Here is a 21,856-nt window from a genome sequence, read left to right as displayed (position 1 = left end):
TTTTAAAAATTAGGGTAGGAGCCTTTGGGAAGGCTGTACACAAAAGAGGCACAACACAGTAAGCAGACGCAAGTAACTAAACAAATTAAAGCATGCTTAGGTCAGGACAGCTGCTGTAGTTTTCTGCATGTTATTTTAAAAATCTTTATTTATTTTAGATATTTTTCCCGGTAAAAGTACTTTATACCTTTCACATTTCCTATTAGTAGCAAAGCCACAAACTCCTGAGTACTACTGCCACTATGCAAGAAGAGTTATTTTAGGGGTCAGTTCAGGTCTTCAGTTTCTGAAATCTAGTTTTATCGCATACATTTCCTGATAACTGGGCTCTATTTTCCTCTGTCACAATATGGAATTATTTGAACATATTTTAAAATTAGTTACGCTAACCTGTACTTCAAGAGCAGTCACAGTTTTAAATGATAGATACCCATTAGAAGGAACAAGTTGGAGCCATTGAATCCTTTATACAACATTTTTGTAAAAATTTAAACATCATTTTGAGAAGAAGAAAACGTACCAGTCCAGTGATATCTGTCATTACTCATTTTTCATATGCTCGACATGATTATTCATTACTCAGAAGTGACATAGTTAAATGCTAATTCTTGCTAAAATATTGATCATAATATGTAGGGGCATATAATTTATCTGAATCAAGTGAAATATGTTTTCCTCAGCGAGATGATGAAAGCTTGTCTCATTACAGCATCATTTCTACTGAAGTTTCCACCATTAGTTAGTTTAATGACTCTGTGAACATTTTAATTGAGAAGATCCCTGGGTAAGTTGCTCATTCAAGATACATGGATGGGTTTAGGTTTGAGAATGAGAGAAATGTGCAGTCAGCGGTGCTCAGCCTGAGAGTGCAGGCAAAAAGCAGAGAACCAGGTACAACAAAGTACCCAGATCAGGAGGGGCAGGAGCATTTGGAGAGGAAAAGGCAAGCTGTTGCAAGCCAGGAGATGTTAAAGGATGTAACTGGCAAGTAAGAATACTCAGGCTGGCAATGTGATGTACAAATATGTGTTTGCCTAAATTGTTCTCGCCCCTGAAAAAATAATTGCACTGAGGCCACTGGAAAACTGCACTGCCCTTTGAAAGTTAAAGCTGATAAGAAAAGGTAAGTGTGGCTATGACCAGCCTTGGTTTCACTCTGAATATGTATTTCATAAAGGAGAACAAATTAACCACACTCTTGCATCATCCCCTGCCTGCACATGATTCACAATACATTCAAAGGAAAAAGAGTAAACCACTGTTTAATGTCAACTACATGCAGCTGGTCAGCAGATCTGTTCTAGTGGTGCTCTGCTGTCCTCTGTGGGGATGAGCTGGGGCTCTAGACTTCCATGAAGATTGGTATTGCTGTCAGGAGTACCACACCAAAGTGCTGACACCAAAATAACTTGTGGCTATCTCGTCCTTGTGACTGATAAATTAAGGAAGGTGTAAATACTGTAGACTTCATTCCCTCTGCCTAAGTGGAAGTGGGGTCATTCCCACCTGCACAGGCATTTCTCTGAAAATAGAGTAATCTAGGAGGAAAATAGATATGTGTCCTTATCTAATCAGAAAAATAGCCTGGGGATGGTGAAAGTTTTTTATTTCTAACTCCTAGCTACTGAAACAAAAGCGGAGGACTTGAGTGATTTGCCTGAAATCACAAAGTTCTACGTATTTAAGTCAGAACGGCAGATCAAGCAATAGGGCAAGAAGAAAGAGCCTCAAGTTGTGCCAGGAGAGTTTTCAGATTGGGTATTGGGAAAGATTTCTTCCCTGAAAAGGCTGTCAAGCATTGAACAGGCTGCCCAGGAAAGTGGTGGAGTCACTGAAGGCATTTACAAGATGTGTAGATTTGGGCCTCAGGGACATGGTTTAGTGATGGGCTTGGCAGTGTTTGGGTAACATTTGGACTAGATGATCTGAAAGGTCTTTTCCAACCTAAACAAACCTATGACTCAGCTACATGGAAGCATTACTACCACACTGCATCTTGCATTTATGAGCAGAAAGAGCAGAGAAAGCACAGCAATATAAAAATGTCATTTCTATTAGGAAAAAAATGGAATCTCTGAATATTTCCCAGAATGCAGTTTTATTAAATGTATCCAAACTTAAGCCTAGAAAAGAAGAAAAAAATTAAATCTAATAGGATCCATTCTAAACAATCACACATTCTACATAAAGAAAATGAAGTGTTTGACATAAACACTTCATAAGCAAGATGATTTACATTATTTGCACTTTGTTTCTGATTATTTGATATAAAAATACACAACCCTGCATTAATTTCTAACTTTTTCTATAGAACCTTTGCTGAACCTCTCTATGAAATCGTGCACATGCAGGATCAAAACAGAGAGATGGGAAGTAGAATGTGCTTCATTATGGCAAGTACAGCTCATCTCCTCCTCCACAACACAATTTATTAGTATCTAATAGAATTGTAATGTTTCTCATTCTACATTTTTACAGCTGCATCAAAATATTAAAGTGTGAATTGCAATTAAACTCACACAGTGCTCTTAGCATAATTTCCCTTGTATTAATACTTAGCAAACCAAGTTATTGGCGTAATATTACTCTTGATACTGGTTGTCATAAAGGGATAAAGCCTCCAAATAGTAATAAAGTATATTTTACTGGAGAGAGAGCAGCAGTACAAAAAAACATTATGCTACCGGAGTCGTTAATTTCTGTGGAAGAGGGTGGGGAGAGAAAGGCTTTTGACTCCTTAAATTATAGTTTGCAGGTTAGTACATCAACTCACTTTAATCTCTCTAAACAGGTAATTTACTTGCTTTCTGAAAGCACCCATGTGCAAGAAAATGCTAGTGCACTCCAGGGATGATTCTAAGATTGATTGCTTGTCCCTAGTCACCAATAATGGTATGAATTCTGCTAAGCTCCATTTTAAACGTACCTGAAATATTTAAAGATTTTAGAGGGGCAAAAATGGAGAGGCAATATTTGTTTCCTGTAACCTCAATTTATGCATATGGTTAGCTTAACTAAGGATTTTTGAATCAGAAGGGCTGAACTACTACTTGCAAATGACAGTAGGTACATTGACTTGGGATAGAACAATTGCAGGTGTGATATCCCTGCTTATGTAATCCCTTAGGGAATTCAAAAGTTATTTTGTATTTCCCAGCTGCTCCTTAGATTTGCAGTTGGCTATAGCTATTTGTGGTTTTTAGTTTGGAATTGAACTCTGCAAAAATGTGCTCATGGGAAAAATGGAGAGCTTCAGTATTTTCTTATGGAAGGAAAAAAGTGGCTAAATTAAATGCCATTAAATAGACATGACTTAGAGAAGATTGTCTGGGCTGGATAGTTCTCTAAAAGCATCTGGAAGTAGAACTCAAATGTCAAGAATTACCTTTTTCCTGCATCGTTTAGGAACACACCAGGTAAAAAAACTTTTCTCATATTCTCTAAGTGCTGACCCATATTTTCATATTCTAAGTGCTGAAGTGTAACCAGAAGTGGAGCTGCAGGATGGGCCAACATTTTTGATCAGGCTGTGCCTGATTACCAAGGACTGGAAGCAATGAGGACTTGGCCATGCAGGCTGCAACCAAAAACCCAATGAGGTTGTGTAGTCTCCTCTGTAAATCATGCCATGAAAACAAAAGACCATTTTATTAAGTTAACAATAAAATCCCAGTCTCAGGGTGATGCTGAAGGAGGTTTTGAAAGATTATCTTGACTTATTTCAGATAGGTTTGTGGTTTTGCAGACATCCAGTATATGTTATTGATAAAGGACTCAGTTGTTTCTTTCCAGCTTGCAAAGCTGTTTCTGTCAGTGGAGATTTCCCTCCCTTACAGAAAGAAGTCCCTTTGCACCATGATTAAATACCACTGGGTAGGAGAGGTGAATCTGAACAGATCCCCAGATTCAGGTCCATGCAGTTTCACACATCATGGAAGAAAATATAAATAAAGCAAAACTTCCAAAACTGCTGCAAGCTCCAGTCCTACCTTCCATTGATGTTAGATTGTTTTTAACAGATTTGGTTTCTGTCTGTGACAGTTACTGATGATAGATCCTCTAATCTGAGTAGGCTGAACATGAGGAGTCTGTATCACAGCCCACAGAATCAACACCTTGGTGTCTGTCATTTGCTGTGTCATTCATGAACTGCCAAGATAACTGCATCACTGCAATGTGTCACACATCTCATATTTTGCCTCCCATTTTCTTCTCCCTCCCTTATATTTTATCTCCCAGAAATTTAATCTATCCTGCCTAAGCCACCAGCTACTAGAATAGACCAAAGTACTTGAATATGATGAAAAGGCCATTAATTGCACCAGCCTGATCTCCCAGCAGAGGCTGCCTCCCTCCTCACTTGGCATGGAGAGGTTAATCTCCAAACTCTGTGCTGCTGTACCCAGCACAATAATTGCTTCTGAGCTGCTGCAGTGGTGACATCATTTTGCTCATGAGGCTATGAATACATGGGGAGCTAGAGACTACAAAAGTAGTATGGTGACAGTCTACTTTAAAAAAATTATTAAATTTTCAAGGGTCTAACCCAAAGTTTATTTAAATTCAGTAGAAATTTCAAATGTGTCCCCTAATATCTTCAGCACATCTTGGAAGGACCTTGAGCACCCAGGGCTGTGGATAAATTTACCCATCTAAGTTTGGCTGAAAATAAAATTCTCCATTCCTTCTCTTCTATATTCCTCATGGCATGTTTCCTAACAGTATAATTTACAGGAAAATGATCAAAATATCATTAAGGAATGTCAGTACTCTCAGCCGAGCTCCTTTCAGACATATAAGCAGTGTGTGGCAGGCATAATAAAGGCATGATTAGGAGTGTCCTTTAAATCACAGGAATGGGAGGCAGAGTAAGTAGATGTACCCTGCTCCATCTCTGAACTGGTTCTTTGCACGACTGTGAACAAATGCATAACTAGTAAATGCCTGGGCATAACTCAGTTCTTTCATGCCTGTAAAGATATTCATACTTCTGACTACCCAGCAGTAGCAGTAACATCACCATTTTCTCCCTGTACATCAGGAACCATGGGCAAACCTGTCCAGAAGCTGCTTCCCTGCTCAACCCAGTGCTGGGGCCAAGAAGAGGCAAAGCAGCAGCTGAACCACAGAGCATGAGAACAGAGGCTGAGGGATCCTGGACATTAGCAATGGACACAGTTACCTCAGAGTTAGACAAGGAAAGGGCAAAGGACCTAGAAGAAAGAGACCTAGTACTAAAGAATGTATTCTGCATGAGCCCCACCAGTTCTGAGTGTTCTCCCAGCCCTGTTTCTGCTAACAAGCCCACACACACAAACCAAGGCAGACGTGCATGTGAGAAGTGATTTATCCCACAGTAATGTTACTCTAATTAGCCACTTATTATGACACTTAGAACTACATCTGAAAAAAAAAAAAAAGTACATTCTTCATCGCCTGCTCTTTTCCTAAAAAGAAATAACAGCAAGGCCTCTGTGGAAAACACACTCAATAAATGAATTTGGGTAACACCAGGAGCTTTGTGTTTAACTGCAAGTCTGAGAGAAACTGAGAAGAGCCTGTATGCTAAGATAATCAAGCACATCTCTGTGCAACACTAGGTTTGTTGACTGCCTCACATTTTAAAGGAAAAACCCATGAGACGACAGAAAGGGGTGAGCCTTCAGAGCATTATTCCAGGGAGTTATTCCTGGCTCACTTCCATAAAGGATACTCCCAGGGTGGATATTTCTATTCTAGGACACAAATACCTCATTTTGGATTCCTTTAGTCTTTTTAGAAACAATAGCTCACCTGTTATATTTGGCAGATTCTGCCAAATCCTCTTCCTTGGGTAGACACGCTCTTAATTGTAACAAATTTGTTCTTAGATCCACGTAAAATATTACGTGACCAATCTAGACATGAATTAAAGGAAAATATATGCATGAAGTGTTTAATATATATAACACCTGTCAGGGATGCTGTGGAGTTCTAGATCTTGACTGCAGCTCCAGCCTAGGAGCAGTGGATGGAGTGAGGCAGAAGCTTCAGTTCACTTGTGGCAATATTGCCATGAGTATGCCTGTGTCACTGTCAGTCACAAAACAGGTATCCCAGGAGATCTTTGGACAAGGAACCGCCTGATCCTCAGAAACTGTATAGGAGTGGGGTCAATCCTATCAAAGGGTTCTCTGTGAGCCTGTTCTCAAAACAAGCTCTTCAAATCCACCTATGTCTAGGTTGCCAGATTTGAAGCAGATACCAGATTGTTTTACTTCCTAAGTTTGGACATAGCAAACAAACAAAAACAAACCCCAGACCAACCCAAACCCACAAAGTAATACACATGGGAGATGTGAGCTTTTCTTAAAGCTGAAATGATTCTTTCATAAAACAAAATATTTCTGTTTGCCTAGTATTGCTGTAAATGTAATCAGTGCCAAAATGTACATTGGCTTTCCTAGCCTCATTTGTCCAGTTTAATCATAAAGTGTTAAAGAAGCCAAAGCCTAGATGCCAGCTAAAACTGTGGCAAAGCCACAGGTGAAGACTAGATTGTACTGTCCTTCTGGTGCAAAGAGTGAATAAAGGCACTGAAAAAGGATTTGACTTATAGACAAGGTGACAATATTTCTGAAATAAAAGATTGGAATATTTTCGTGGTGACTCTTTTAGGGTCATAAAGAAGACAAAATGCCCATTTACTAAGGCTGCGTGCTGGTGGCGTTGCTGTCAGCCCGTAAGGTGACAGCGACACTTGCATATCACTCCCAGTGCAGGTTTATTTCCAGACACTCCATGTTCTGGAGACATTTATCAAACACCACCAAACTAATGTTAACATCCACTTTGAGCAAAGGAACAGCTTTAAATGTCTCTGCTGATCTGAATTTTTCTCTCTTCTGCTCAGCAGACACATCACTTGTTCTGCTGGACTGCTTATTCCTGGCAAACACGGAACAAATTCTTCTCAGCCTTGGAAAACAAGCAACTTGTAGTTATTAAGACAGAAAGTGAAGCAAAAAAATAAAACTGGGTCACTGAGATGTCAGGAAAAAAAAAAAGAATTTGCTTGGATATCATGAGAGAAGGAAAAAAAAATCAAGATTGTCCCAAGTTTTGTTGTAGAAGAGACAATCAGGAAGATCTTGAAAAGAAGATAAGGATTACTTTACAGTGCTAATACTGTGACTTCTCCCAGCTGCCAAAAGGGATGGCAAATCCAATAGCTCATGACCAGAAATAAAGAGCAATTCTAGCTGGGCAAAAGAAAATTGATACCTTTAAATGTATAATCTTTAAATGTATAATCTCTTATGCTGGTGCCTCCCAGCAAAGAACAGAAGCTGGACTGCTGAGTTTCCAATGTAAACTTATGGCATGCTGCTTAATTCCACTTTTATTTAATGCTTCTGTCCTTTATGTGGCATTAACTTTAATGTAATATTGAAGGCTTTGGGTTTTTTTTTTTTTAATAGCGTCATAAGTGTAAATGCAATAGTTATATAACAATAACAATAAATCAAGAATGTACTAGAGTCACTGCAATAACTAATAATAACATTAAGACACAGTTTATGATGTATCTAAAGTTCAGTACCTTAGAGAGTTAATTAAGTCCTAAGTTAATTGGCAATGATCTTATTTCTAGACAGGAAATGTAGCCAATTAGCTTGTTTATGCTTAAACAAGTAACTGAGGTCATAACAAGACTTTTTGGGGTGTTATTGATTGATTTGTAATTTGTTAATTAATTTTGATTGACTTTACAAGTATCCTGCTTAATTCTTTGCTTCTAGGGAGATGAAGCTACTGACATGACTGGTGGCAATGTAAAGTCACAGTCACCATTCTCACTGTATGAAACATGTAGTTTTCCCAACTCCATTTGTAAGATGCCACACTTACAAAGAAAAAGCTTTTGTGACAAAGTGCAAATCAACTCACTGTTTTTATAACTTTATGCCTACCTTTACCCATCACAGAGTACATAGTAACATCAGAATTGCCAAATTGTATTTAACCATTCTGACTCGCACTGCTTTGTAGTAACAAATGTTTCTATTGTTAATTGCACAACATTACCATCTTATTGCTTTAGTAAATTATTACATCAAAAAAATAATTAATGGATAAATATATGAAAACCAAACCCAGGTAATGTTTCCCAGATGAGAATTGTAGGGAAGAAAACCAATCTTTTGCAAGGTGACCTTTTTTCATCACAGCAACATCTTGAAGTTTTTTAATTGCAAGTGGCTTCTCCCCACATAGCCTTATCCAGAACCAATCCATCAGTTATTACACAGATTTTAAAAAACTAAACATCCTGTTAAAATTCAGCTCGTGGGAAAGAAGGACCTTCAGCTCAGGGCATCTCCAGTGAAGAAATTCTTTGGCTGCATAGTCACATAACATGGGAAAAACAACTCATTTACCTTGCCTTCTGCCATTGGAGACCATAATAGAGGTACAGAGCAGCAAAATGCCAGCAGTGGGTGACCGTGCAGGAGTGTACATCTGCCTGGGACAGGCAGAGTGGGGTGAGTTGGGCAGCAGAGCTTCTGCTGCTGCAAATTCCTGATCCCAGGGGAGAGCCCTCAGCAGCAGGGCTCATGCACCTCCTGCAGTGCCCCAAGGGATCAGCTGCACAAACAGACTTTCTGTTCCATGCTGATGGTCTGGTAACAGAGATGGCCTCTCTTTACGAAGCAGATTAACCTCGAGGTAATTAAAGGCCACAAATGATATGCAAGAAATTCATATCTAACACTACAGAATCAGAGGCAACAAATCAGTTCCAGGAGGACAAAGAGTCTGAACTGAGAAAAAGTAACAAGACTTTTTTAAGATCAGAAGCATCAACTGATGATGAGATGCTAGCACTTTTTAAAAGGTTAAAAAATGCAGATATGACCACTACAGCCTAGGCAACAAGCAACAAATGGTATGAAATTAAAACTACTTTTCTGTTTTAGATACAGAGCAGTTCCACAGTGATAAAAAATAGTTTCCTTCTTTATGCTCATTCCCTCTTGAAGTTCAGGCCCTTTTTTTTTGTCATAAAAAATTCTCATAGTTCAGGAATTAATTGACAAACCAGGATGTTTTTTTTCCCCCCTTTGTTAATGGGCCTGTTCTCACTTAACAAAATATTGTGGCAATTTAGAAATTATTCTTTACATTGACGCAGCACTCTTCTACTTAATTATGTTTTATTTCATTGCTGGAGTTTTCTACTTCCTTCAAGTCCCACTTCAGTATCCCTTGAGTACCACTATTTCACTCTTATTTTGATTCTGGGCCATACAATTCATAGCAAAGCATTAATTTTCAGTTTTATCATATATTCATTGTTGAACGCAACCAATCACTCCACCCTGACTCCCTTTGTAGCTGGATCAGTATTTCTCTAGCATGACCAGTTCCTCCAGTAGTGAAAGGCAGAAGATATCCTTTGGATAAACACTTCCCTTGTAAGAATGATATGGGCTGATTTATCACACTTGTCTCCACCTGCAGAGCTAACACCAACTTCCTAGATCAAACTGTTTCCAAAACTTGCACTATTTTGGAGGCAGCCACCCCAGCGCTGAGGGAGGACACATTTATTCACATGTGCTGAGACTTGGTCCAGAGCTTCATTTGTGTTAAGGTAGATTTGTTGTTAAGAATCATAGGACCAGTTCTAGTTTGAAACTTGCCTTTATTGCCACTCTCTTATCCAGAATGCAAGTCCACAACCATTTAGGAAACTAAATCAAGGTATGATGTCCCCAGTATTACTGTGGGAGGGTTCAGGAAAAAAATGAGCATTTTATAAGGAAAAGCTATGGGGTTTTCATTCTGCTTATCATCATTTTCCCTACTCTTATAGTCTATCTGTCACAATTGCATCCTTGAAGCTTCAGACTCTGCCATGAGCACTTATACTTTCTTTCCACACTTGCAGACTAATTTTTAAAGTATTAGGGTGAATTTTTATTTCACTGAAGAGGGAGAGTGCTTCCTTGCTTATCTTTCAGCTTCTGTGGTACAAACACCTTCTACCTAGCAATCTTCTCCCTCCACCTGACACAGGGAAACCCCCCATATCCAGAAATAAGGTCAACCCTCTCCTCACCAGGAATTTTGCTTTTCCTACAATCCAAAGCAAACATAAGAAGAGCCAAGGTTCTGGGGTGGCCCTATCTGTAATGTTATTTTATACTGCGAGACAATCGAACATCTTTTTTCTAGGCTGGAAAATATAATCATATAAAACTGTCATGGTTTAAAAACCAAAATTACTCAGTCAAGTATAGTTATAAAAATAAAATACACTTTAAAAAGAAATAACAGTAATGTCCTCATGCTGTATAAGACCTAGAACACAGATAACAAGTGGTTATCAAGATTTTATTGTCATATATATTGATACAAAAGTTCAATATGCAACACATTTAACTCCCTTTAAGCAGTCTGAAATAGGTCTTTAAGTAGAATGGCTAGAGAGAAATCCTTCAGAAGTTTATTCACAGGGGTAAAGCCTGTGCAAGATGTACTTGCACTGTGCAATGCACATCAAAACAGAGAAGCTCAGACTGGCACAGGAACCCAGATCCAGGGGGATGAGCCACATGTGTGAGGTGTCTCATCAGTGCTCATTAAGGTTTATTGGGTGTGACAAAGCACTCTGGCAGCACAGCCCCAAGGGGCTGGTATTTCACTGCTGGAACTGTGGGCAGGTTTGGCCCAGTGACTCCACATGCTTTTGGGTCAGAGTTAATTTAAGTTGCTCTTGCTCCCCATACACCATTTTACATTACAGAAATATTCGTATTTTTGTATTCTTGAAGGCAGGGGCCAGCACAAGGTGCTACTGCTAGGGAACAAAGCAAAGCACTGTGACAAAAGACAGCAGTGATGGCAAATTCTTCTGGGCACCTTTGCTCTCCATGCCAGGCCAGGACTTAGACTGTTGTCTTTGGGACAGCCCATGCAAGACAATGCAATAGAAACTTCTGCTTTTATGATCCTGCCCTGAATTTTATGTTCTACTTCAAAATGTATCTACGTTATGAAACTGTTATGCCACCAATTTTTCTCTTTTCCTTGTCTATGCTCTTTGGAGACAAGACTGCCTGTAGCATTTCTGCAAACCTCTCTCTTCTTGCCTAGTCAACATATACTCAATTAAAAATATATTAATAGCCACAATCTTCAAATATTCATTTACATAAAAAGAGGGCCAAATGGTACCTAATCTTACATGCCACCTTTTTTGAAGAGATATCAAGTGCTTGGAAAGCACTGTAAAGATTTGATTGTCTCCTAAACAGTAGTGCCTGCACCAATGCTGTTACTAGTACATGTGAGTTTGTGCTCATTCATCTTAATTACAAGTGAGACTTCAAATAAAACAAATTAAATTCTGATGAGGTATGCAACTCTTAACAAATCTAATACCCTGCTCACAAATGCCATGCAATTTATGAGTAGTGTCCTCTGGGTAACAACCAAGACACAAAATGGAGAGCTACAGACACATGAGAAGTTAAAGCAGATTGGCCTAAATTTAATTCTGGGGGTTTTGTTGGGGTTTTTTTCTTTTTTGTTGGTTGTTTGGTTGGTTGGTTGTTTTTTTTTTTTCTTTTTAATTCTTTGTGATTTTAATAATTGTGACTAATCATTGGTCTTTATATAAATATGGGGAGAAAAGGCAGGATTATCAGGATCATCTTACTTCGTGAACAGAGAAAATATATAGGTAAACTTAATCAAATACAATCTGTTCCCAGGAATCATAATTTTATGAACTGTTGCAGCAGTCTCATTTTATCAGCCATTTACTTGTGTTGCTGGTGATGGGTATATGAGCAGCACATGATCATTCTGACAGAAATAAGTGTTACCCCTTTCTCCAGCCCTGTCTTAGCCAATTCTCTCCCTCCCCTCCCTTGGCTATAGTTTGATATTTTAATTTCAAAAGTTTATGGTTCATTGAAGATTTTTGGTTGGGTTTTTCTTTTGAGGCAGCAAGGGAAAAGGGGAGGAAAGTTCAGTTTATAAGCTAATGATCTTGTTATCCAACCCATTTCTCCTGTCCTGTTTTCAGTTGTTGCAGTCATATACAGCTGCCCTCTGCAAATTAATATTACCATTGCCATGCTTCAATGCTTTGTATTTCCAGCCCCTTTAAACCTCTTACTTTTGAACAGTGTTGTGCAATAACATATTGAATAAATGAGTAACCACTTCATACTCTTCTTGTATTTATGAATAGCCAGAGAAATTTCTTTTTTGACAGTGAATGAGAAATTAGATGTACTTTAAAGGCTTTTAAAGTGTATTTTCAGTTGCTACCAGATGAAATCAAAGAGACAAAATTACTTTTTCCTACTTAAATATTTCATTGATTTTTCTTAGAGCACCGTGCTCCCTCCTCTGTCTCCAAGGCATGCATAATGATTCCCTGCCTATACCATAAGGCAGCCTTTATAGATCTAAACCTGATCAGAGAGTATTCATAAAGAATAACCCACAATAATGTTAAATGCATTTTAATGCACATATTCCACCTGTATAGTGTACTGCCCAGGAACTTCATAACAGAAGAACTGAATTTTATTCTCTGCCTGACAGGCGTGTCTACAAGAGCTGTGTCTGCAGTGCTAAATTACACCCATATTCTGGCTGCCCGTGGCTTCACACACCCCATGCACATTAATTGTTGCAACCAGAAACAAAATTGAGAAAGGCATGTGAGACTGTGCATGAAAGGGGGGCACACTTATTGAAATTCATGTATTGCTCTGCTTGATTCCCCAAGCCACACGTGGGAACACTCAGCCGTAGGCAGCTGCATCACTGTCTCAGGGAGAAGAAGAAACTGGGGTAGAACAGTTCCACTGTGTGGTTTCAATGTTGGTCACAGCTCTACAGACATGCAAGGCATAAACCAAGAACCTGGCCTGTTGGGTTTCAGTGCCTGCAAATACAGAATAAAATCCACCTAGAGGTTCTGTGGCAATTGTGTACCAATTGATGTGCAGTTAATCAGACCCCAGCTATTTTCTAAAAGTAAAATGCAAAGCCTTACAAGTTGTCATTGCATAAAAGCAAAAAAATCTTATGCATTCCTCCAAACTGAGATCAAACTGTGTCCACCAGATGTGCCAACAACCTGCCCAGCATTTTAGTGACAAACTTCTTTAGTCTCTCCAACACAGAAAGAGCAACACACAGCATTTTTAAATTAAAAAAAAAAAAAAAAGAAAGTTCCTACTGCAAAGAAAGACCACACACAATTACAGCAGCACCCGTGTAAGTCTGCATGTGTGCTTTGGCTCTCACTAAAGCCTTGCACAGCTCTTTGCTGGTGTTGCTGCCTTAGAAGCACTGGTTATTTCAGCAGGAGACTCTGCACAGGGGCCATCCCTACATCAGAGTGGGCTTGAAAAGAAAGATTCTTTGATTTCAACAGCCCATTTCTTAATTCTTAGCAACTGGTGTAAATCAAGAGCTCCATTCCAGTTGCTCCAGTGTAAAACCACTTTAGAGAGCATATCCAAGTCTAGTCTTTCAACTTGCAGAAGCACCTGGACTCTGTCCAGGCTGGACTGGTTGGCTTTCTGCAGTTTGGAACTGAAACAAGGAGAGAGCTGCATTTCATACAGTTGCACTGCTCATCTCTCTGAACTTGACAGAATACAGCCCTCAGGGAGGTTACAAGTACACTTTTTTTCTGGTTAGATTGAGTCTTGCAAGTGCAGATAACTTTTTAATATTTTAAAATACATTTTGAATTACAATTGTAATTAAGCAAGGAGATTTTTCCCCATAATCACATAAAATGGCCCAAGCAATTTAGTGTTCTAATTTTTATATTCATAGAGCAAATATTAGATTGTCCAGTTACATTATTGAACAATAGATAACAAGCCTAGGTCATGCTGTATGTTCTATTTAACATAGACATAGAATAACAAATACTAAAAAATATTATTCTAAAATTACAGGGGTTTTCATATAATTTTTCTTCTGGCTTCAAATTGTAATTCTATTGGGAGAATAAACCTTTTTTTCCTCAACATTTTCAAACTACTTCTTTCAGGACACTGCAACCCTGAGACAGCCACATACCTTCAAAGTAACTATTTAATATTTTTACATTTATGCCAGACCCCTATGAACCCATTAGTCCAAAACTAGAAGCATGGTGTAAGATTATGCATGAGTGTCATCCCTAATTGAAAAGAATGAAGATAATTAAATATATATTTGTTCACCACAAGTTAGGAAAAAACATCATTCTCCTATTTCAGATCCCATTTCATAAACAGTCCCTACAAAACATCTACTTCGTGATAAATCATGTTTTTTGAGGATCCCAAAACCCCACATTTTCCATAAATGTTTCCTTGAGCATTCTGCATCAGTTCTGTGTTCATACTTAACTGGCTCCTATCATACCACATTCTTCAGGAAAGCAGCTGCTTTTCTGTCTTTGGTGTTTTAAAAAAAATTAAAATGAGACTTAACACTTTTAATTAGATGTTTAATTCATGCTTCTGTGAGCTATTTCCTCCCAATCTGAATTTTGTCACACAACTATAACAGTCTTTCCACTGCCAATTTTTTTTTTTAATGCTAACTCAGTGTCTCAAAGAATGTGTATTGCACAATTTGGTAAAGAATTTGAAAGTGAAAGTCTAATTTGTGAGTAAAGTAGGAACACCAAGTAACTGGCACAAGCTGTGGCTGTAAAAATATGCAATGTTCAGAACAAAGACCCCTCCAAAACCAAGGGAACAGTTTAAACACATTTCATAGGGCATACAGTAAATACTAAGTTCAAGGGACTAGTTGAAAGAGCAAATTGAACAGAACATGGCTCTTACTGATGAGATACAAGTATTTTACTACTTTTGTGGTTTTACTTTTAAAGAAGCAAATGCAGAAATACTCCTCAAAAACCAGATGAAATGTGAGTCAGCCATTTGACGAAGGTGGCAAAGAGGAGCCCAGTTTTCAGAAGGAACTTCCTCTTTCCACCCTTCCTGGCAGTCAGTACATTCACAACATTGCTTTCCAAATCCTTCAGGAGCAGCTGAGTGTCATTCAGCCAAATTATGTTCCCATTAAGAAAGCAGCACATACCATGGCTTTTTCTCAGATGTCAGTTATTGTTTCTCATCAGAGGATGAGGGCGAGCAGGATTTGGCCTGTCCTCAGGACAGCATAATGGATTATCATTAGTGGGAATGACAATGTTCTGTAGGCAAGAGTCCTTGTTTTGCTGCACCTAGTGCTCAGGCCCAAAATGAACAGCCCTGTTAATCCACTTGCTAACCTGGCAAACCTGCTCACCCTCCTCTGAGCTTGTTGTACCTGTACAGCGCCCACTGTGCACACTTGGGTGAGTCTCTTCAAACTGCAGACTTCAACTGGGCTCAACAGCAAACCCCATGGCTCGCCAAGACACAAGCCCTGAACTAAAGGCAGTTTCCAATCCTCAATGGAGACAGAATTTTGAGGACTATCCTGAGATACTTAAGGTTGTTTGAAACTGCTAGTTCTGCCTGGACACTACCACTCTCCTTCAGAAAAAGTATTTCTACATCTATGCTCATATAAGCAGATTAAATTACCTTTGGATAAGTTGGCTGAGAGTTTTCACATGATTTTTAAAAGTGACCTTAACATCTAAAATCCAAGCAGGCTCAGAAAAATACAGTTTTGCCCACAAAATATGCATTGTCCTAGCGCATTTTGAGAGTCTGAAAACTGCATCAAAACAACTGTGATCCAAAAGTTGTGCTCAAAGCCTGGCTCTACCAGAACTGTATTGCCAAGCGCAAGTTGGTGGCCATGCTTCTTCACCATTCCTCCTTTTGTACAGGCCCTGTCACCTGTACTTCAGCTGGCAGATTCTGAGCCTGCATTCAGATGTAAAATTGTGAACTATTATTGCTTGTGCTGCAGAACTGCCAAAACAGGCAACAACTAAAGCAAACCCCCCACCCTTAGACCAAAGTGCATGTGGCAGGACAGGGACATTGCTGCTGAGTATTACCTGGCCTTGGATGCTGGTAAATATTACCAAAATAACTACCAAGTGCTATTTATCAGTGTGGACGCTCACAGAAGGTGCCATGATATTATCAGCATCACTAACTGAAGGTAGGAGAAGTGTGACAGTGCAGCCTGGACAGCCTGAGAACACACAGGTTCATACCTTGTCCTTTCCTCTCCTTGAGGCAAGGTAAGCGGGTCAATGCCTGAGTGGTCATATTTGCATCACTTCAGGTAACACCTTAGGTCACAACTTGAAAACACCACAAAAATCTGTATCACAATCAAACCCTTAAATAACCAGAATCTTCATTTCACTCCAGATATCTGTGCAAAGAGCTGCTGCATCAATAATTTATATACTTCAGTCAAATTCTTGGCAAAAGCAAGGTCAAAACCTCAGCAGGCAGTGGGGGACATGCTGCAGAGCTTCAGAGTGCCCAGTAGAGATAGTACACACATCCAGAGGCTGGCAATCAACCCCTCACTGCAGCTGGTGACTATGGGCTTGTGAGGGCATATGGAGCACACTCACAAACATCTTTAAATTTGGCTTTCTCATCTGGGTGGCTGAGTTCAGAAAACCACTCCAGACACCTCCCAAAGTGTTTTCTCAACTGGGAGCCTAGTTAAGTCACTTCAGGGGGAATTTAAATCAAAGATGGTTTTCTGCATCCAGCTGAAATGGATTGTTTAGTGATTACAGAAATACAACCGTTCAAGAGGGCTCGGGGTTCTGTGGAGAGGTAGAAAGGCTGGGAGTAGTCTGCATGAAAGAGAGTAAATAGTTTTGTGGGGGGAAAGGCATTTTTCTCTTTTAGCACAGCTACTAATGAAATAGCAAGAGTGGCTTACAAGGAAAACATGCAAACATTAGACTGCTGTGAATTATGCAGTTTGGTAAGAGATAAAATAATAATCAGCTCACCATCAAGACCAAATCCCTAAGCTGCTTGTAGGATCATGATCGGAGCGGTGTTGAGTCATCTCCTGTGCACCCCTCTGGGAACACGGCATTCCCGGCATACCAGGGCAGCAGCCGCAGCGCCGGGAGCGCAGCCCGGCGGGGCAGGCAGCGCTGGTCACAGGCATCGCCGCTTGGGAGGCACATCCCAGGGACCCACAGCTTCTCCTGGCTTCCAGCCACCTCTTCTTCCTTTATCTCCTCTGGAAGCACTTCTCCCCCTCCCTCTCACACCTGTGAAAGGCCGAGGCTTTCAGTCACGGATGGGATAGGTCACGGCTTTCATTTGTGGGTACAGGGAGGTGTCATTAGCTCAAGGAGCCCTTCCTGGCTGAGTGTATTTAAGGAGCTGTTGCAGCAGTTCTAGACTGCCTGATAACCTCGTTGTCACCTCCCCAGGTGGCTGTAATAAAAGTGGTGCAATTTTCTTTAGAAGGGCAGGAACCTGCAAAAAAAAAAAAAATTAGATATGTCAAGTTAGTCCAGTGTGTGGAGACTCCAGGGTAATTTGCTTCCCTTTATAAACCTGAACTTGATTTGCTTCATTTCTTTCTAGATGAACCTGAACACTGGCTTTCAATTCTCATGGCCTCTTATTTATTATTTTTTAGACGGTTCATCTCTTCAGACACAAATCATAATTGCCAGAGACTGGAGGGAAAGAGCCCAAATTCAAATGAATACATACATACATATGTGTGTGTGCACGTGTATATTAAACTGCTGCCTGTCAAAGCTGGAGGGAAGCTTTTAAATAAAGTCATGGAGAATGTCAAGCAACGTGAAGCAACCTAGTTAAACACTAAAAATTCTGTCCTCCCTTTCGTTTGGCTCCTGATTTATGTCAAGCTGCAGTAAATGATAATAACACAAGGTTATTAGATTTATTTGTGATATAAATATGAAGTGTATGCATTTAGTAACCTTCAGACTATAAAACACAGATGGAAGTACATCCATACGTTCCAAACCACCTCATTTAAAACTTATGCAAAGCACACCAAAAAGAGAAAGCGTGAGAAAAATACTCAAGTGTCAGTACTCTCCCTGAAGCACAAATTTTCTCTGCGAGTCACATTAGCACAAAACTGCTTGAAGGCAAAGACTGGCCGGTGTACAAAAACGTCAAGCTCATGTTTAATTTTCATCAGATCTTAAGCCAAACCTCCTGCACAAGGATTAGTTTAACAGCTGTGAGAAGGCATTACCCAGCAGGACACGAACACCCCCTGTTAAGGAGGGTGAGCCCTCTCTCCTGCTCGGCGGGGAGCGGTGCCGCACGGGGACAGTCCTGCTGGGAGCCACCGCTGCCGCGACACGGCCCCGGACATCCCGCCAGCGCTTCTGGGCTCGCCCACATCCTGTGCACACGCGCGGGTGTCGCGGCTGCCCTGGAGGCACAATGTCTGTCTGGCCGGGGAGTTCCCTATCGCCTAATCATCCTCCTCCCTTGCTCGGGTGGGATATCGCTGTAAGAAACTTCTCTGAACACACCTACACAACATCAATTTCCAGGAAAGTGGCAATCCTGTTAGTAGTTCTGCCTGTTCTCAACCTCCTTTGCAGCAGAGAAGTCTAATAGTGAATGTATTTGACTATAAATAACAATAAACTTCACAGAAAGGAAATTTATATTTTCACACATCTTAGTTCAGCAGGCTTCAGTTTAATTCTAAGCCCTTCATTTGAGAAATCAGTTGTGAAGTTGCTAATATGTCAAAATATCCAAGCCAAAGAATCATCTGCCCAGGGAGGTGGTGGAGTCACTGTCCCTGGGCGTGTTCAAAAAAAAAGACTGGACATGGCACTCAGTGCCGTGGTTTAGTTGATGAGCAGGTGTTAGATCTTAAAGATCTACAACCTAGGCCACTCTGTGATTCTGTAATGTTGATGCTATTTCAAGAACAAGTGGAAAGTGTAAGTTAAAGAGTTAAGACCAGTGAAGAACAGAACATTTGAATATTATCTTCTACAGGTGACTAAAGATCTAGTTGCTGTTAGTAAAAGCAAACCCTTTGTGTCAGGAGTGCTTACTTCAGTGGCTGCAGATTAAAATACTCTAGTTAGTTCTTTTTATATTCAGGAAAAAAATTAGCCCATAAATTCTTTTATGCTTTCAGTGAAGATATTTTTGGAACTGCAATAAATTTCCCATTACATATAATACACTACTGTCTGATTATTTTTTTTTAATTTTTACCTTAAAATTATGTCTAAATGGGACAGTCCAATTATGTCTGATTTAATGTTCTAATGTAATCCTGTGTGATTACAAGAAAGGTCTCGGGTTATTTAACAAGTGACATTTTGGATTTATTACAAAAGCGATATTGGAAGTATAGGACCTGTGGGGAGCCAATTAAACTTTCCTGGACATCATCTGCTTGGCAGTGTCCTCCTGCCACCCATATAGCCCCTTGCCTGGGAAACTGGAGTTTAGTTTAGGGCTGTATCCTTTCAGAGAGCACAAGAAGAAGGCTAAAGACAGATTTCAGCTGTTCCTGTTACTGACTCTGTCAAAATGAGCACCCCATGGAAATAGTCAGGCCACCTCTGTGGTATCCCAGAGAGTCAATGCTAAGGAGAGAGTGGGCCTGCATAAGTATGTAAGTGAATAAATCTTACAAGCCAAAGAAGTGAAGCACCTGAACCAGCTTTACTCCCTTTTGTACAGAACTGATGTGGAAGCTGAAATTATGCCCCATCCATTCTCTCTGTTTCAGTGCATCTGTGTGAAAATCCATTTCAGGCAAGGCAGAACGCTGCTTGGAAAGTCCTGGTGGCTGGAAAGGATGTGTGAAAAAGGTTGACCCTGTCTGGGCTGGGTAGAGAGCTGCTACAGCTGGCAACTAGAAAAGCTGGATTTTAATTGCAAATGAAGAATATTTGTTCAGTGATAGACATGGAGCTGTGTGATGACTGTTACAGAGTCTTTTTCAGGAGCGGAACTTGCACTTGAAAATGGATTTATTAGAAATTTTATGGTTCTATTTCTCATAATGAGATATTGATTTTTCAGCTAGATATAAATGAATTAAAATAAAGGGGAAAAAATCCTAAACTTTATCCTAGTGACCAAAGTGATGTCTGCTGTAGAAGCCTTTTGCTCATACAGGCAAGCTAGACTTTCTCAGTCTTGCCACAGCAGTCTTCATGTGGCCAGGCCACACAAGGAAAGTTTCATATCACTCCATTGAAGCCACTTGCAGAAGTAGAATAGGATAAGCTTCCTCGAAGAAGTGCAATTTTAGCAGAATAATTCTGTTTATATAGCAGCTTTCACTGGTACAATTATGATGACTAGATATTACAGTCCTCTCTGCACCTGAGAGGATTCATTCCTGTGCCAACAAAACCTTCAGACCAGGCCAGAAGCAAAAGTTGAGTTAATTAGAATACAGATGAGCACTTTATGATTTACCTCTGTTTTGCCACTCTTATTACACAAGCAAAATGAAAGTCATCTCATTATGCTAAAACTGTACCAGCACTCAGCTTCCTGCTACTGGTTTCTAGCTGGAAACCAGCTGCATTGATGGATGTAATGAAGAATAGACAGGTACAGACAAGGAGAGATCCAGGGAGTGGCCAGTCATCACAGGAAATATTATAATCTTTTGATCTCTTGCTGTATCCAAATCATTTAAACATTGCAACTGAGAACAGTATCACATGAAAACTCTCACTCTGCCCTGATATGCCTTGCAACCATTTTTATGTTCCTCTTCAGCCCTCAGAAGTCTTATGCCTATGTTATTTCTTTATTGCTTGTTTGTTTTTCTCTCCTTCACTGCAGCCCAGCTCTGGCTGTATCAGGCATAAAGCAGAATGCACGATACACTTTTTCAAGGCATTCAAGCATGAACTATTTTTCACTCTGGATTCCCTCTGCCCTGTTTTGCTCCATAACTTTTCCCAGTGCAGTGATCAACCCGTCCTCCAATCGGCTTTACAACCTCCCCAACAATACTGCTCCATAGATCAGCCCAGGTTGCTGCAGGATCATGATGGTTTTATGCCTCCAGCCTGCCACTTCCCACTGCCCCTAACTACCCAGCGAGTGGAAGTCCCAAGGTTGTTTGTAAGCTGGTGTGTGTAATACAGCCAGCAGGCTGGCCTGGGTTGTAAATTTGATGTATTTCATACTTAAGTAGGACTGTCAACTGTTAAATCCATTCCTTGCTAAAAATAAAAGCTACATAATAAGCCTGATACTGTAGATCACTTTAAACCAGATACTGTAATCCCCACTTGAGACAGATACATGACCTATTAAATTAAACATAGATTCCCTGAAATTACATGCAGAACCTCTCTCAGATCAGACTGACTCCATTACTTTACCCTGTAAATAGAAATATTGAACTTGTATATATATTCAGACATGATGTATATAGTCACCTGCTTTTGTATATGCATGCTGCATTAGCAGAGGTGTGCCTTGAAACAAAAACAATGTTGACAACATTTTCAAAGCAAAATGCCTGATACCATCTTTCTAAATATGTACTTAATTTTGTTAACAAAATAGGTCTTTATTTTCTGAACAGGTGACATCAATGGCAGCTGAGGAAAAATAAAACCATCTATATTAAGGTGCCGATAAATTATTTTATTTGAAAACAGATTTTAACAACTGGAAAACAACAAAAAGCAGAGGTGAAAACCTTGGGAATGCCCTTATATTTGAATAGATCCACTTTGATTTTTTTTTTTTCCTGGTAAAATGTGTATTTCTGTAGAATTTGCAACTCAATAAACTCTGTTGTTGTAGTTATATTTTACAACTTTCTAGCTATCTTCACTCTGTTACTGAAGGGTAGCTTTGGTGATCCATGAGATGGAAATATTGAG

The 21,856-nt window shown here is 39.8% G+C and overlaps 1 protein-coding gene across 1 annotated transcript in view; it reads right to left on the bottom strand.

The window, feature by feature from the left end:
• AFF2 (ALF transcription elongation factor 2) overlaps positions 1 to 17,044 on the bottom strand; it is a 359,241-nt gene extending 342,197 nt beyond the window's left edge. The window contains exon 1 of the mRNA XM_053955496.1: positions 16,967 to 17,044. The gene's annotated coding sequence lies outside the window, so the exon portion shown is untranslated. The remainder of the gene's footprint in view (positions 1 to 16,966) is intronic.
• Positions 17,045 to 21,856: the final 4,812 nt, after the last annotated feature.

Source organism: Vidua chalybeata, chromosome 14 (genome assembly GCF_026979565.1).
Source record: "Vidua chalybeata isolate OUT-0048 chromosome 14, bVidCha1 merged haplotype, whole genome shotgun sequence".
NCBI classification, from domain to species: domain Eukaryota; kingdom Metazoa; phylum Chordata; class Aves; order Passeriformes; family Viduidae; genus Vidua; species Vidua chalybeata.
Note: the sequence above shows the minus strand (reverse complement) of the source record. Positions and strands in the feature narration are given on the sequence as shown.